The 14,086-nt window shown below is 43.8% G+C and overlaps 1 protein-coding gene across 1 annotated transcript in view; it reads left to right on the forward strand.

The window, feature by feature from the left end:
* Window positions 1–1,325: 1,325 nt before the first annotated feature.
* BMPR1A (bone morphogenetic protein receptor type 1A) overlaps window positions 1,326–14,086 on the forward strand; it is a 70,211-nt gene continuing 57,450 nt past the window's right edge. The window contains exon 1 of the mRNA XM_014877970.2: window positions 1,326–1,424. The gene's annotated coding sequence lies outside the window, so the exon portion shown is untranslated. The remainder of the gene's footprint in view (window positions 1,425–14,086) is intronic.

Raw genomic sequence — 14,086 nt, forward strand, 5'->3', positions numbered from 1 at the left:
GCATCTCCACACCAGCAATTACTGGTGTGTCCTGAAGGCCTAAAGAGTGTTTTGGTGTGCAGCAAAGGGAAACTGAGTAGGTCTGTAGGATCCATGTGATCTTCATTTCCCCTGGCTTTGTGTACAAAGATCTTGATGCAGAGTAACCAAGTGACAGGACAGGTGAAAGGCGAGAGGACGTCAGCAGCACAGCTGCTGTCCCATTGGAGTGAAGGATTAAACCCAGCAGCCCAGGTGGGAATTGTGCCACCTCCCCAGCACATAATGCAGTCACTGGAGCTCCTTCTGCACTGCTGCTGGGAGACCTCACTTGAAGACAGACAGACAAATTATTACTTTTCCAATTTGTCCTAATGATAAGGAGCTTTGAAATACAATGCAAATCATGGCCTTCAGCATCCTTATCAGCAAGCAGAGCAGCTCATTGCAGAAGTTGTAATGTATTCCAATCTAACTAACTGGGCATATTTATTTAGATACAGGAAATGGAAAAAGCAAACAATGCTGTCCTTTGCAATGGAACTCTATCCCTCCTGCGGCAGTGCAACGTCAGCCTTCTCAGAACTACTTTTCCACGAAGCCAAAAGTCCCATGCCGAGTCCCTCATCTTTCCCTCTGCTGTTGTCACCATAGACTGCTCGCTGCCCTCCCCAGCTCAGGGGCAGCCCCCCGAGCTCCCATCGAAGGTGCCACGGTAATCCTCCAGCTCCTGCCCCGTGAATCCTGGCAGCCTGTCCGCTTCCCATGGCACCAACCCCACCAGCATCTGGATGGAGCCTCCCAGCTCCAGCCGCAGCGCTTTTCTCATGTCTCGACCCTCTTCAAGGCCAGCAGTGCTTCTATGACACCGGCTTGGCCGCTTTTTCCATCACACCTTCCTGCCCTTTCCTAGAGGAGCTCCTTCACGGGGAAAGCGCTGCTGGGCGGCGGAGCAGGATAGCGCCGGGGCCCGGGCACCCGGCGACAAGCTGGCCCGGGCTACGGCCCGCGCTCCCTCCCGCGGAGGGGCTACCGGGGAGGAAAAGCAGGCGCGGCTTGTTCTTCCCGGCCAGCTTTTCCTCCCGGGGAGCCCCGCCAACCCTGCCGCCCACGGCACGTGCTGATGGACGGGCGGGGGCGGCGGGCGCGCTCCCGCCTCCCCGCGGGCCCCCGCGCCGCGCGCGCCCGGCTGCAGTGATTGGAATCCGGCTCGATCCCGCCCCGCCCCGCAGGGACGCGCCGGGAGCGCCTGCCGGGACACGGAGCCTGCGCCGAGCCCGCGCCGCGCCGTCCCGCCCTCCCCCGCCCGACACGCACCCGCCTTCGCCCCCGTCTCAGCGGAGCCGTCGGGGCCCCGGGAACGGCCCGCGGAGCGCGGCGGGGAGCGGGCCCCCTCCCCCTTTGCCTGCCGTCCCCGCGCCGAGGATGAGGAGCCCCCACCGCCGGTGAGTGCGGCCCGCGCCGCGGAGGCCTCGGCCGGGCGGGGAGAGCCGGGGCGCCCCGGGCAGCGCCGCGCCCGCTCCGCTCCGCTCCCTCTGCGGCCGGGGCGGCGCGGGGCGCTCCCTCCGCGGCGGGGCCTCTTCGCCGCCGTCGGGCGGCCAGGCCTGGGCGGTGCCCCGCGGGGTCTGCGCCGGCCCCGAGCAGCGCCGTCGAAGGCGGACTCCGCTGCGGCCGGCGGGGGCCCCCCGCCCCGGCCTGGCTGCTCGGGGCCCGGGCAGCGCCCCCGGCCCGGCCGCCCTGCCCCGCCGTGGCGCTGGGGGCGCTGCCCGCCGGGCCGGGCCGGGCCGGGCCGGGTGGGCGCCGCGGGGGCTGCGCGGGGCCCGCGGGTCCTTGCGTGGGCAGGGCCGGCGCGGCGCTCGCTGCCCGTGCGCTCCCTCCCTCCCTCCTGCCTTGCCTTCCCTTCCCGGTGTTGTAATCCCGGGCCCGCTGCCGAGCGGCCCCAGCCCGAGCGAGCGGCAGCGCCCGTCGTCGTGGGAAGGGGTGAGAGGAATAAGGTGCTTCGCCGTCCTTTTGTGCGAGCCTTGAACAAAGCTGGACGCTGGCTTTCCAGATCGGGTTTTGCCATTCAGCGACGTCAAACAACAAAAGTCTGAAGAAATAACAACCCCAGATAATCACCCGTACCTCAGTAGTGAATGATTTGTGCTGTTGAGGACCGATTATATACGCGGTTTTCATAACTCGTTACAAAATCTATTGAACAGGGTTCAAAAGCACAAATGGCTTTTTACCACCTTTCAATCAGCCACACTCCGATGTTGTTTTGGTAAAATTAAGAGTGAATTCAGCAGCAGGGAATGGTAGTAAGCTGTGGTATTTCCTTTCAGCAGTTGCCTGTTACTTTGTGTCAAGTTGCATGGCGATTTTTCGCCGTGTAAATTGATTGCCCTATGAATTTACATATTTTGTTCTCTGTTTAGAGGTAATTACCTTGAGTTCTTTTATCAAGTTAGCACACTAGGGATTGTTCAGGCCTGTTACCTGCAAGGATAGAGGAACTGCTTTTGTAGATAAAGAAGACTCTTCCAAATTGAAACGTTTGTTTGACTTGTAGTAGAACCTAGTCCTGGAGTAAAAAATATTAACATAAGAGCAGTTTATAATCAGGTGATTTATCCAGTCTATGGATAGAATCCTCGGTGTTGTGGCATTTGTAGCAGCTTGGATAAAGCTCTCACTGACAATGTATTTGTCTTTTGGTATTGTACTTTTGTTCTTTTGTAGCTTTTTCTTTGGGGAGTGTGTATGTGGCTGTGTATTTTATATGTATTTATATAGACAGGTACAACCTGGTAGGCTTTGAGATCTGGTTTGGAATTTTATGAAGTGTCTTCTCATGCACCTACAAGATTCAGCTGCCTGTCCTTACTATGTCCTGCTGACTGATTTCTTCCAACGACAGAGACTATATGTGGCTGGATCTGAATTATTTTCTTCCCTTAATTGTAAAGTAATTTAGTTTTGAAAGGGACTTCTGGATGTTATCTGTTTGAGGCTTTGTTCAAGTTGGAGCAGAAAGCTCTTGTTAAGCTGCAAGCCTGAAATAGCATGTTACTTGGAATTAATTGATTAAAGACATGTTTACTAAAACACTACATAGCTAGAGCATAGACTTTCTTAAAGCTGGTGTGTGAGACCCCAAATCTTAATGCTTTGGACACTGCTCTGCAAGATCCTCACAGTGAAAATTGTTATGGAAATTAAAAATACTGAATATGGTAGAGTGTGTAAATGATATGTGAGCTTTTTCTGGCTACCAGTTCTCACATACAGAGCTGCAGTAGCTTCTTTGGCAAATTGCTGGAAAACACAGGTGAATGTAAGAGACCAATCAGTAAGTGATAGAGAAACTGTTAAAAAACTGTTAAAAATGTTTGCTTGTCCTTGCTTATTTCAGGCATCAGTTGAGGATTTGTCCTGTGGGTACCTGGGAAAGCATCAGGTATTTCTTGGTTCCTCAGTAAAAAGAGGACATGTTTTCAGTGCCTTGGATTTCTTCAATTATCTTACTGTCATCTGTAAATAAATGACAGAAGGAACTCAGTAATTTAAAAGTATATCTGTCAGAGTCATATGTGGGTACAGATGGACTACTTGAAGCCTTGTTTCCTTTGCTGATATTCCCAAAATGCAAGACTTGGAGGCAGGCACGGAGTGTGCCTGACAAGCAGTTTTTCCTTTCACTGCTGCTTTATTGGTTTCACTTTTTCCTTTCTTGGACAAGACCTGCAGAAGCCGCTGCAGTTGTCTCACACAGTCGTGCTGATGGTCCCCCAGTCGCAGTGGTCTCTTTCATGCCTTCCAGGATGGTTAGTGCTTTAAGGGGAAATGGGATTTCTTTCTGCCTTGTTTTCTTGCAATCCCTTAAAGATTTCTGTAAAAGCTGTTGAGGGTTCACTACTCTCCTGCAGCAAGTAGTTAATCTTTAAAATGTTTAAAACTGACAATGAATGTAAAACCTGCTATGTTGTATCCTTTAAGAATAACATGGTGACTACACTAGGCGATCTGTGGAACTGGGTGAAGGGTTGAAACAGTCATCTCATTTTTCTTCTTTTGTACAGAAAATGTAATTTTAGCAATCTTGGTGCTCTTATTGAGAAGATCTGTGGAATAGCTATTTTGTGAGGGATTTAGTCCAGAAATGTTTGTCATCTGCGCAGTACATTGTATTTGGGGTGTGTAAATCCCAAGAGGTTTAGCTTGATAAAACACTGGCTCACCACTGACCAGGAAATCGGGGGACAAGCTGCCAACTTGCCAGGATGGACTTGTTGAGGACTGGCTTGCCATAGCTTTGATGGGTACATTTACAGAGCATATTAGCTGTATTTCAGGTCCATTTGCCTCCAAAGTAAAACAGAGCAATTATGCCTCTGGTCTGCAATATGTATTTTGAAATTCATTGTAGCAGCTTGGACACCGAAACGTTTTGATATTTGAATTTTGAATTTGATATATTGAGAACACCAAGAACTTAATTCATCCTGTGGTAGTGCAAAACCCTTGCATGGGTTTCTGGTTCTGATCCGGTTGTTTCAGCTGTACACAAATGGTGTGAGAAATATAATCCAAAGAGGTTTTTCTTGTCATTTTTCTAAAGGGTGTCTTGTAGTTGCCATCCCATTTCACTTGAATTCTGTGCGTTATGGTTAGGTTTAGTGCTGTTTAATGATGGTCTGGTTAGCAAAATTCAAAACAAACGTTAGGGTAGAAAAATAAACTCTGCTTCGTGACTGTGATGATATCCATAGGCTGTATAAGCGGGAGGAAAGGAAAAGCCACAGCAAAGCGTTATTGAAGGGCAGGTGTGTCACCAGCTCTGAGTTTCTGCAGTGACACCTGCAGTTACAGTGAAAGTGATTGCCCTGATGGAACTGTCCCTGCCATCACTGCCCTGTCGCCGGCGACTCTTCATGGGCGGGGAAAGGGCTCTGAATGTCATGAAGGTGTGAACTTTGAATGTTTTAAAATATTCTGATTAGACAAAAAACTATGTAGTAATAATTCACAGGATGTGTATCTGCAACATGCAGCTAAATGTTCTCATGCTCATTTTTTCCTCAAAATAGGATTCCCCAAAATACAGAGGAATATGTAATGCATTTAAATGCACTTCAAATATCATGAGTTGCTTTACATTAAGAGGGGAAAAAGTCAGTGTTATTAACTCAGCTCTGCAGAATTGCAGCTTAATTTACACCATATATTATAACAGCAGCAATGCTTTTTACAAAAATTTGATATCACAAATTTTTGCAGTGTGGTTTCAGTTAACTTTTGTTAGCTTCTTCCACATTTTAAACTAATATTCTTTGTGTCTCTGTTCCCTCAGTTCACCATCTTAAGGAGAAAACTGTCAGTCTTCCCGTGCTTTGGTTGATAAATACAAGCAGATGTAGCAGGGATAAGTTAGAGAAATATCAAAGACTCACAAGATACGTACCAGGAAATAGATCTGGTTTGTGGAAGTGATTTCCTTTTCACTGGTGCAGCTGTTGAAATGATTTAAATTTGCTTCTCTTTTCTTGTTTTTTTAAAAAAATCTCACCTAGAACGATTTGTAGGCCTTTATACTTCCTCTGTGAGAGCCCGATCCCAAATTTGACTGGAGCTCAAATGTCTTTGGAGGACTGAAGTCATCAGAGATTTCACTGATGCAGAGAATTAATACTCAATACAGTTAATGAGATTGGTGCAAATGGGCAGGAATATATTAATAAGCTCAGGTAAAATTTTCTGAATTAATCATTATTTTTCCTCTCTCGTGTTCAGTTGGAAAATCCCAGTGCAGTGGTCAGGCAGAGGAACTGTTCCGTGTATTTTTGCGCAGGTATAGAGGGCTTGAAAAGGAAGCATAAATAGGAGGTGCAGGAATTGTTCAGCAGGAATAATGGATACTGTAAATATGAAAAATGTATAATCTACTTGTCCCTTTATATTTGAGAATGAAAGAACTTGGGGAGTAGTATGAGAACAAGGGGATTTATCGGAAGAAAACTGGACCTCAGTGAGTGGAAATGTGAGTGAGGAGACCACAAAGCTGGGTAAAATGTGCTCTTCCTGGCTGCGTGTCCTTCTTTGTGGAAGAAAAGATCATCTTTAACAGAATGTGTAGGAGATTTTAGAAACCCTCCTGTTTCCCTCTCAGCGTTGTGTGAGGAGCAGGCCTTGCAGCAGTCAGGTTTGGGCAGCTGAGAGTTAATTACAACACAGCATTGGCACAGGGATGAGCTGCCAGCTAATGAGGTGCAGCCTTTCTTCTCACTGTTTTTTGGGTACTGAATCTATCTTCTGTTCAGGTTATTGAAGGGATTTTAGTGGTAATGAAAAACAGAGTAGTGGTACCAAGTATTAAGCAGAAATATACCTGATGATAGAAGCTATGGGAAGTTTCACGTTTAAAGGGTTTTTTTAAAAAAATTGGTTTGAATGTCTCCTCTCTTGGAGACAAAGCAAACAATAAATCCCACCGAATAAAAATGTGGGGTTTTTGTTTTAAAGTCTTGATGTATTTTTATAATTTTATCTTCCATATTTACTAGTTCATAATAATTGTACCTTTTTTTGTGTATGTGTGAAAATATTCTATAGAAAGTTTCCTGTAGAATATTCTGATGTGTGTGCCATTCGTTAGGATTGAAGATTGTGCCCTTGCCCACCCAGGTAAATTACTATTCTGAGCCTAAAATTAAATGGAAAATTGGGTAGCTTTTATGGCCAATCTGTCATATTTGAATGAGTGATTCTACCAGAGATAATTCATCTTTAAAACTTGTACTGTGGACTGACGTTCAAGACAGACAATATTCCATGCCCTAGTCCTCTACTTGACTTAGATGAATGGAAATTTTTCTAAACAATGCTATCTTGATATAGATTTTTTTTTTAATATTTTACCACTCTTGCATTAATAAATTCTTTACTGAATTGATTTGACAACTACTTATACTGGTTTGTACCAATCTTTATATGTTTTGTAAAGCTCTTTTAGTACAGGGTGAATTAAATTCTTTTTTTATGCTTACAACAATAATTAATCATAACTAAAAAGAATCAAAAGCTGGAGTGTTGTTGTACTCAAAAGTTTATGGCAGAGGGTCTGGCAAAGTTTAGAAACATTCCCATATAGCTGATATTCTTCAGTTTCCTGCTCTTAAAATTTCATGGAAGGAATGCAGTTAGAGGCTCGCCAATTTGGGTTAGACCAGGAACTGCAAAATCAAACCCGACCCAGACAGGACAGTTTTTATTCAAACCCAAGCCTCTGTTGAACTGTCTGTTTTTGTTCTGCCCCTGGCCCTGTTTCACTCCCCCACCTCTCTTTAAATTCACAAGTTTTTAAATGCAGAGATGTTTCTAATTTAGAAAATTATTTTGGTGTAATGAGCTAAAACAGAAGAGAGTGGACTAAGATGAGGGAGGTCAAAAACCAGATGGAAATAGAAAATCTGAAAACATAGAGTAAAGAAAAAAATCCCCTTGAAATAATGGAATCTAAATGCTGAAATTATACATCTGCTCAGCAGCTGTGCATTCCTTAGCCAGAGGTTCCGTTGCAGAAATGGCATTACTCAAGTTTTTCTCAAAGCTGCAAATGCTGTTGTATAATATTTACATCTCTCTAATACTGTCAGTAATAGTCTTAGGAGCCTGGAGAATAGAGGTGGAGGGAAGAGCTGATGTAAGAATTTCCCTCTTTGTCCTTAAGCATCTGTAGTGGGTATAGTTGTTTGCTGCAATGAAATTCTATGATTTTCTTGCCTGGTTGTTCTTTATAAATATCTTTTAATTTCTGCTGACTTAATTTCAGAGGAAAAATTTCCCGTTTTTCCTGGAAAAGTAACCAACTAAAACTATATGAAAGGAAGGTGCACTGGTGAGAAAAGAATGTTACAAATGCCTCAAGTGTTATGCTCCCATCAATGGCCAGCAGTTTTGCTCCAGGGGCACATAGTCCAGCAGTCTAAGACAGTCTAGCAGACAGCTGTGGAATTACACCACTCTGTGGAAGCTTCTTCCTACGTCCCAATAACCAGGAGCTAGCTGAGTCTGTAAGGCACATTAAATCCATTTCAGTATATATCCATAGCACATGAAGTAATTGTAGTTAGAAAAGGTTATAAAAATGTGTAATTTTACATTTTCTTTTGTGTTCTTTTTTGTCTTTGTACTTTTTGACAATGTTGGTGTTATCAGAGTTGCCTGTTAATAGTAAGATCTACTTATGATAGAGCTGGCCTTTGAGAAGGCATTGGTTTGAGTGCTGACGTAGAGTGATTTAGTTAATAAAAGACCCTAAGATATTTTTGGGGTTTTTTTTTTGCTTTGTACAAAGGGATTTTTGTTTCAAAGAATTTTTACCAAAATTTAAAAGTTTGAGGTTATGTAAGAGAAATGTCAGAGTTTTCAGCAATTTTGAATCTTGATTTCAAACTGTTTCTGCTTTTGGAAGAAGTAATTGTTTACTGCAAGATATTTTTACTGTGTGTTCTTGGACCAACTGAAGGTAGAATAAATCTCCTTCGGGTTACTTAGATTGGGAAGAGAAGCTGTGAGTGTGCTGTAAATACACATCCCAGGGTCTCCTGAGCATTTGAAAGAGCAGGAATGGGGTTTTGTGTCCAGGTAACAGGGAGTGTGGGCAGAGGAGCAGTGGTGTGGTGAGAAAGGCTGGCTGGGTTTGAGCCCTGGAGGGGAGCCCAGAGCTCTCTTCTAGCCTGGGATAGGAGTGATAGAACTCTTGATCTCCTTGCTCTGTATATAACTGCAAAGCACCTCTTCCCACATCTATCCATCCGTACATTATTACTCCACCGTCACTGTTGATTTTTTTCTCTAGTATCTGTAACTTTGTCATAATGTGAAATGAGGTTTCAGGCTATTAAAGTGTAGCCAGTATGAGGTTTCTGAAACTTAACCTAAGTTGATTATTTTATTTGGATTTCACTATTTTTATATGTTCTGGAAAAGATTGGGCACGAACAAGAGAAATTGGAGGTCTGTGTGCTGTTGCATCTTGTTTTGATCAGAGATGGGATGAGACAGCTGACATAGCTGGAGTGCTGCAAGGGCTGGTTATGGGTTCTCCAGGAAGGACAGGCTGACATGGTGAGGGATGCATGGTGTGGTGGGGATTTGTGTTGTGAGAGTGCCATGGAGATTCCTGCAGTTCTTCCTTTTGTTGGAATGAAGAGTCGGTTGAGAGGTGTGGGTCAGGCCTAGCAGCAGGTCAGCATGGGAGATGTTGGTAGGTGCCTGCAGGAGGTATCTCAGTGAATGAGTGGGGGGCAGGGGATATTGTTCCACTGCAATTCCTTAGGGTAGTGGCAGTGTCGCTTGTAGCATCCTCATCAACCAAGTGATGGAAGTACAGACAGGACAAATGGACAGTAAGATAGATTGAAAATTGGATGAGCTGCCAGGTTCAAGGAGTTCTGAACAGCAACACAAATTCCAGCTGGGGACCAGTCATTAACAGTGTGACCCAGGAGCTGGACTTCCAGTACAGTGCAGCCAAGTGAACATTCATGGATGATGGGGCAGAGCACACCCTCAGAAGTCTGTAGGCAATACAGAACTGGGAGGAGTGTTTGGGGGACCAGGTGGTTGTGCAGCCCCTTACAGGGACCTGGATGGACTGGAGAAGTGAGCAGAGTGGAACCTCATGAAGCTCTACCAAGGCAAGTGCAAAGCCCTGCACCTGGGGAGGTGCCTCCTGAGCTGTCCAAGGGTGAGTGTTGTGGGCAGGCTCAGGGAGGTGATGATGCCCTTCAGCTCAGCACTGCTGAGACACATCTGGGCTCCCAGGAAGAACTGGGCAGGTATCCCTGTGGCAGAGAGGTGGTAACAGCCTCACTGGAAGCAAGCAATGAGGGCTGTTTTATTCTGTGTGTTTGGATATAATGTGGAAGGGGGAGTGGATGGTGAGGTGGTGAAATTTGTAGCTGATACAGGTACTGTAAACTGGCTTGAACAGTATTGAATGCCTGGATGATAAAATACTGGATGAGGTACAGTAAGTGCAATGTAATTTAATTCAAACAGAGGCAAAAAGAGTAATAGGCTCTAAATGAGGTATTAACACTTGGAGAGATCTTTGTTTTCAAGCACTTACTTTTGATTGAACCTGTCTGGGTATGGTGTTGAATTTTTTTTCCTCTCTTCTTGCTTTTGTGTTGCCACTGTCACTTTTTTACTTGTGGCCAAGTAAAAGGTTGTATTTGTTTGCTAATTTAACTGAAAACTAACCGCATAAAAACTCCTAGGTTTTCAGTATTTCCAGCTCACTGTGGTACCTTATGAGGAGTAAGAGGAGAGGAGGGCCAGCACTTCCCTTCTTACAATCAGTACTGGCTTTTGAAGCAGCATTCTATACAGTAAGTATTTAAAAAATGTGATTATACAGCTATACAAGCTCCTTATTATATGGACATGCAGGTTATGTCCTTTTGGTAATACAATTTCGACAGTCCCATTATAGTGATTTGGTAATTTTTTTTTTTGCCCTGCTTTGATTTTTCCTTCCAGCAGTACAAATGGGATGCAGTACTAAATAGCCTTGGACCTCTTCAGTTAAGGAAAGAGAAACAGTAGAGAAAGAGATGGTGATGGTAATCTATTAAACCTTAAATGAAATTAAGAAACTGATGAATAGTGTTTCACCACTATTTTTTTTCTCCACCGTGTAAGGGAATGGCAGGTTTATAAGGATGGTAAAATGGGGTGGTTTTTTTCCTTCCTCACAGCAAATATTTCAGTTGAAAAGTTGCTGCCAGAATACATGGCTGGGGATGAAAGCGCTGTACAGATTTGCAATCACACGGATTTGTTGACGGATGTGTGCACTGATGGCAGTAGTGCAGTCACTTGTGCCTGGCTGTAGGTCAGGAACTGCCCCGGTTCCTGGATGAAGCCAGGGAGGAGGACTCTGTTCTTCCTTAGTTCCTGACCGGTCTGATAGCAGGTGGTGTCACAGGCAGTGCTGGGCTAGACATCTGCCACAGAGCAGGCGGCGAATTCGGAGCCTTTTATCACACCCACACACGGCCAGGCACGTCAGCTCCTCTGCTCTTGCACTTAGTAGTGTCTGTAACGCCTACAGCTTTTTTCATGTGCACTGGCACCCATCTGCCTTCGCTGACACGTTTGTTAGGTTTGCTCTAACGAAACTGCCATCAAACGTGAAATAGCATGTTTTTTTGTATCTGCCTTATCTTAAACATTTTCTGTTCAGGTGGTTTATTTTGCTTAGTGTGGAAAGATTGATCATATTATTTCCTAAGGACTGGAGCAGTGTAGCCAGGTAGACTTTCATTGATGTCTGCTGGATGAATAATTAACTGCCAGATGGAGAGGGCAGTTCTGTGCTGCAGATAAGCAGCCTAAGCAGCTGGGTACACTCGAAGGGCCAGTTCTACTCCTTGTTCACGCCACTCTGGTGTGTCCTTCCCTCTTCCTTTTGCAGCAGCACTGGCTGGCACTGCTCTGATGCTGTAGGAATCTAAACTGGCTGAGAGCCCATTACCCTTTTTTGCCTTCTTTTTAATTTTTTTTTCTTGCCAGTCTAGCTATGGTTGTGGGGACAGACCAAGTGTTACTGTTAGCATAGAGAACATGAGTGCGCCTTCCAGGTCCGGTTTAGTTGTAGTGTAATATACTTGTGGGTAAGTTGGCTTTTTAGGAATGTTACCCAGTTTAGAGTGCCTTTTTTTTTCTTTCTTAATTAGCTTGAATGTTGGTGATCCCGTGTAACTTCTTAGTGTATATTGACTATATTCTTACTCCACAAAGCAAAAACGGGTTGGTCAGATTATTTCCTCTTCGCTCTTTCACAGTTGAGTCCTTTATTTTGTAGTTCTGTTAAATTTTTCTGTCTCTGATGTAGTCTATAAAGGTACAGAAAGTATGTGCAACAAAAGTTTGGCAAACTCCTAAAACTTCAAAGGCAAGCTTCATGTATCAGCAGGCTTGAAGATTAGATGTCAAAGTGTTTCTGTTTCAAAGGTCTTGGGCTGTGTTAATGTCCCTAGACATTAGGTGAAGGATGTTACGATCACAAGTGTTCAGTAAACTTGTTCTGTCTGGTAAGAGGGAGGTCAGTGTGCACGTTACTGTCCAGCCAGCAAGATGTTATTGCACTAGAGGATGTGGGAGGGAAGGGAGAGATAACTGTGGCTAGAGGAATATGTGTGTGAGTGGGGAAATGGATCTATTGCTGAGGGACAGGGAGAGTGAAATCATACAGGATATGTAGTGAGCTGGAGCAATTACACTGGGAAGAGATATGGATCAAAATAGAACAAATTTGTAGAAAACCGGGCCTTCCTATGTATGTTGCTCATAATGAAATTTGTTTGATGTGTGATGACTTCTTTTTTTCCCCTGAATGAAGTGAAAAATTTGAAAGAATCACTTAAGTTTTAAGAACTAGAAATACCATAGCTGAGTGTTTGGCATCACTGCCAGGGCAAAGTAGATCAATTCAGCCCAATGTTTTCTTCTGTTTTCCTCATTAACCCAGGCTTTATTAGAACAGAGAGAAAGCACAATCAGATCTTTATATAGCAGGCTCAGATATAACAACAGGTGTGCTATTCCTGAATCCAAGGATTTTTACGGAGTTGGTCAAAAGGAGCAGGAAGTGTCATCTAGAAAGTGAAATGTTGGTGCTCTTCTCTGTATTACACTAAGCTGGCTTATGGCTATGACTGGGGAAATATATCTGAGAATTAAATAGAGTCTCTAAAAATGTATTTTTTCGAAGAACTGCTGTAGTTGAAGCAGAAGATTAGCTTTTTGACAATGAACATAATGGAATTAAATGCCACTGTAACAGTGGAGTTGGTATGAGAGAATAATCTAAAAATACAGTGTTGAAATGTCTGACAGGCTCATAGGAGTACTGATGCAGCCACATGTTTATATATTAGTATGTCTGCAGTCCACACTCTTCCACCTACGGAACCCATTACACTGTAATAAAAAACAGATTCTGCTTAAACTGCTTGTTGCAAATTCACTTGTTTTTTGAAAATGCTGGATTTGACAAATGCTATTCTTCTGCACTGAATTTCTCTTCAGCAGGAAGTAGTATCTTCAAGAATTTGTGCTTTTGGAAGGTATACCAAGAAGTATTTTAGTCTCATGCAAAGAAATTTGCCAATACTGTTGAGATTTTACTTTTAATTTAGAATACAAGTTTCTAAAAGTATACTTTAAAGATAACTTTATTTAAACCATTAATTTGGATACATCTTTCAGAAGATTATCTTCTCCTGGAAGCAGTGACCAGCACAGCTTCCTTTGGCCAGGCAGACAGCATTCAGTTCTAGCCCAGTGGGACTACTTGTCCATGGTGTGTTAGAGATCAATGAATTAAATGGCACTTGCCAGAGCAGCTAGAAATGTTCACAGTCACATTTCTCATAGGGAAGCAAGTGTGTTCAAAAGGACATTTTGTTTAGAATGACACCTGTCAGGCTCTGTGCTACTCATGTACCCAAGAGAAGTACAAAAAGAAGTTAAAGGACACCTTCCACTTCCAAAGTGCTTTCTAACAGTACTTCCTGTAATCTTTGTGTCTCTTCTTCACCACTGTTTCACTGTGTCTGTATGTTTCTGCAATATGTGGTCTGTAAAATATTAAAACTGTTAGAAATAGGTATATTTCCTGACGCTGCTTTTCATTTGTTGAAATTCATTTGCAATGGCAGTGGGAGTTTGCATTTTTGGTTAGTTTTGTTTCGGTTTTTCTCCTTGGTTCCCTCTCCCTCCCACAGTGACTGCTTGTTGTAATCTTTGCTGGCATGAAACTTGTGCTGAAGGTATTTGTGAATGTCCTTGTAAAACATCACAGTGGTGTTTTCTATCTGCTCTTTTGGAAAACAGAATCCTTGGTAAAATATGTGTACATCTTGTTATTTTTAGCACAGTGGGTTTAACCCCTCTTGAAACCTTTAGGATTACTTTGTAGTGTTAGCACTGGCTTAATTTTCTTTATATGTAGTTGTGTGAAATATCCCAATAATAGGTCTTGAGACCAAAACACGACCTGTGGGAGTGACGGGAAAGTTCATGTTAAAAAAGACACAACAAAGTAAAGCTA

Source organism: Sturnus vulgaris, chromosome 8, assembly GCF_052056855.1.
Source record: "Sturnus vulgaris isolate bStuVul1 chromosome 8, bStuVul1.hap1, whole genome shotgun sequence".
Taxonomy (NCBI): Eukaryota; Metazoa; Chordata; class Aves; order Passeriformes; family Sturnidae; genus Sturnus; species Sturnus vulgaris.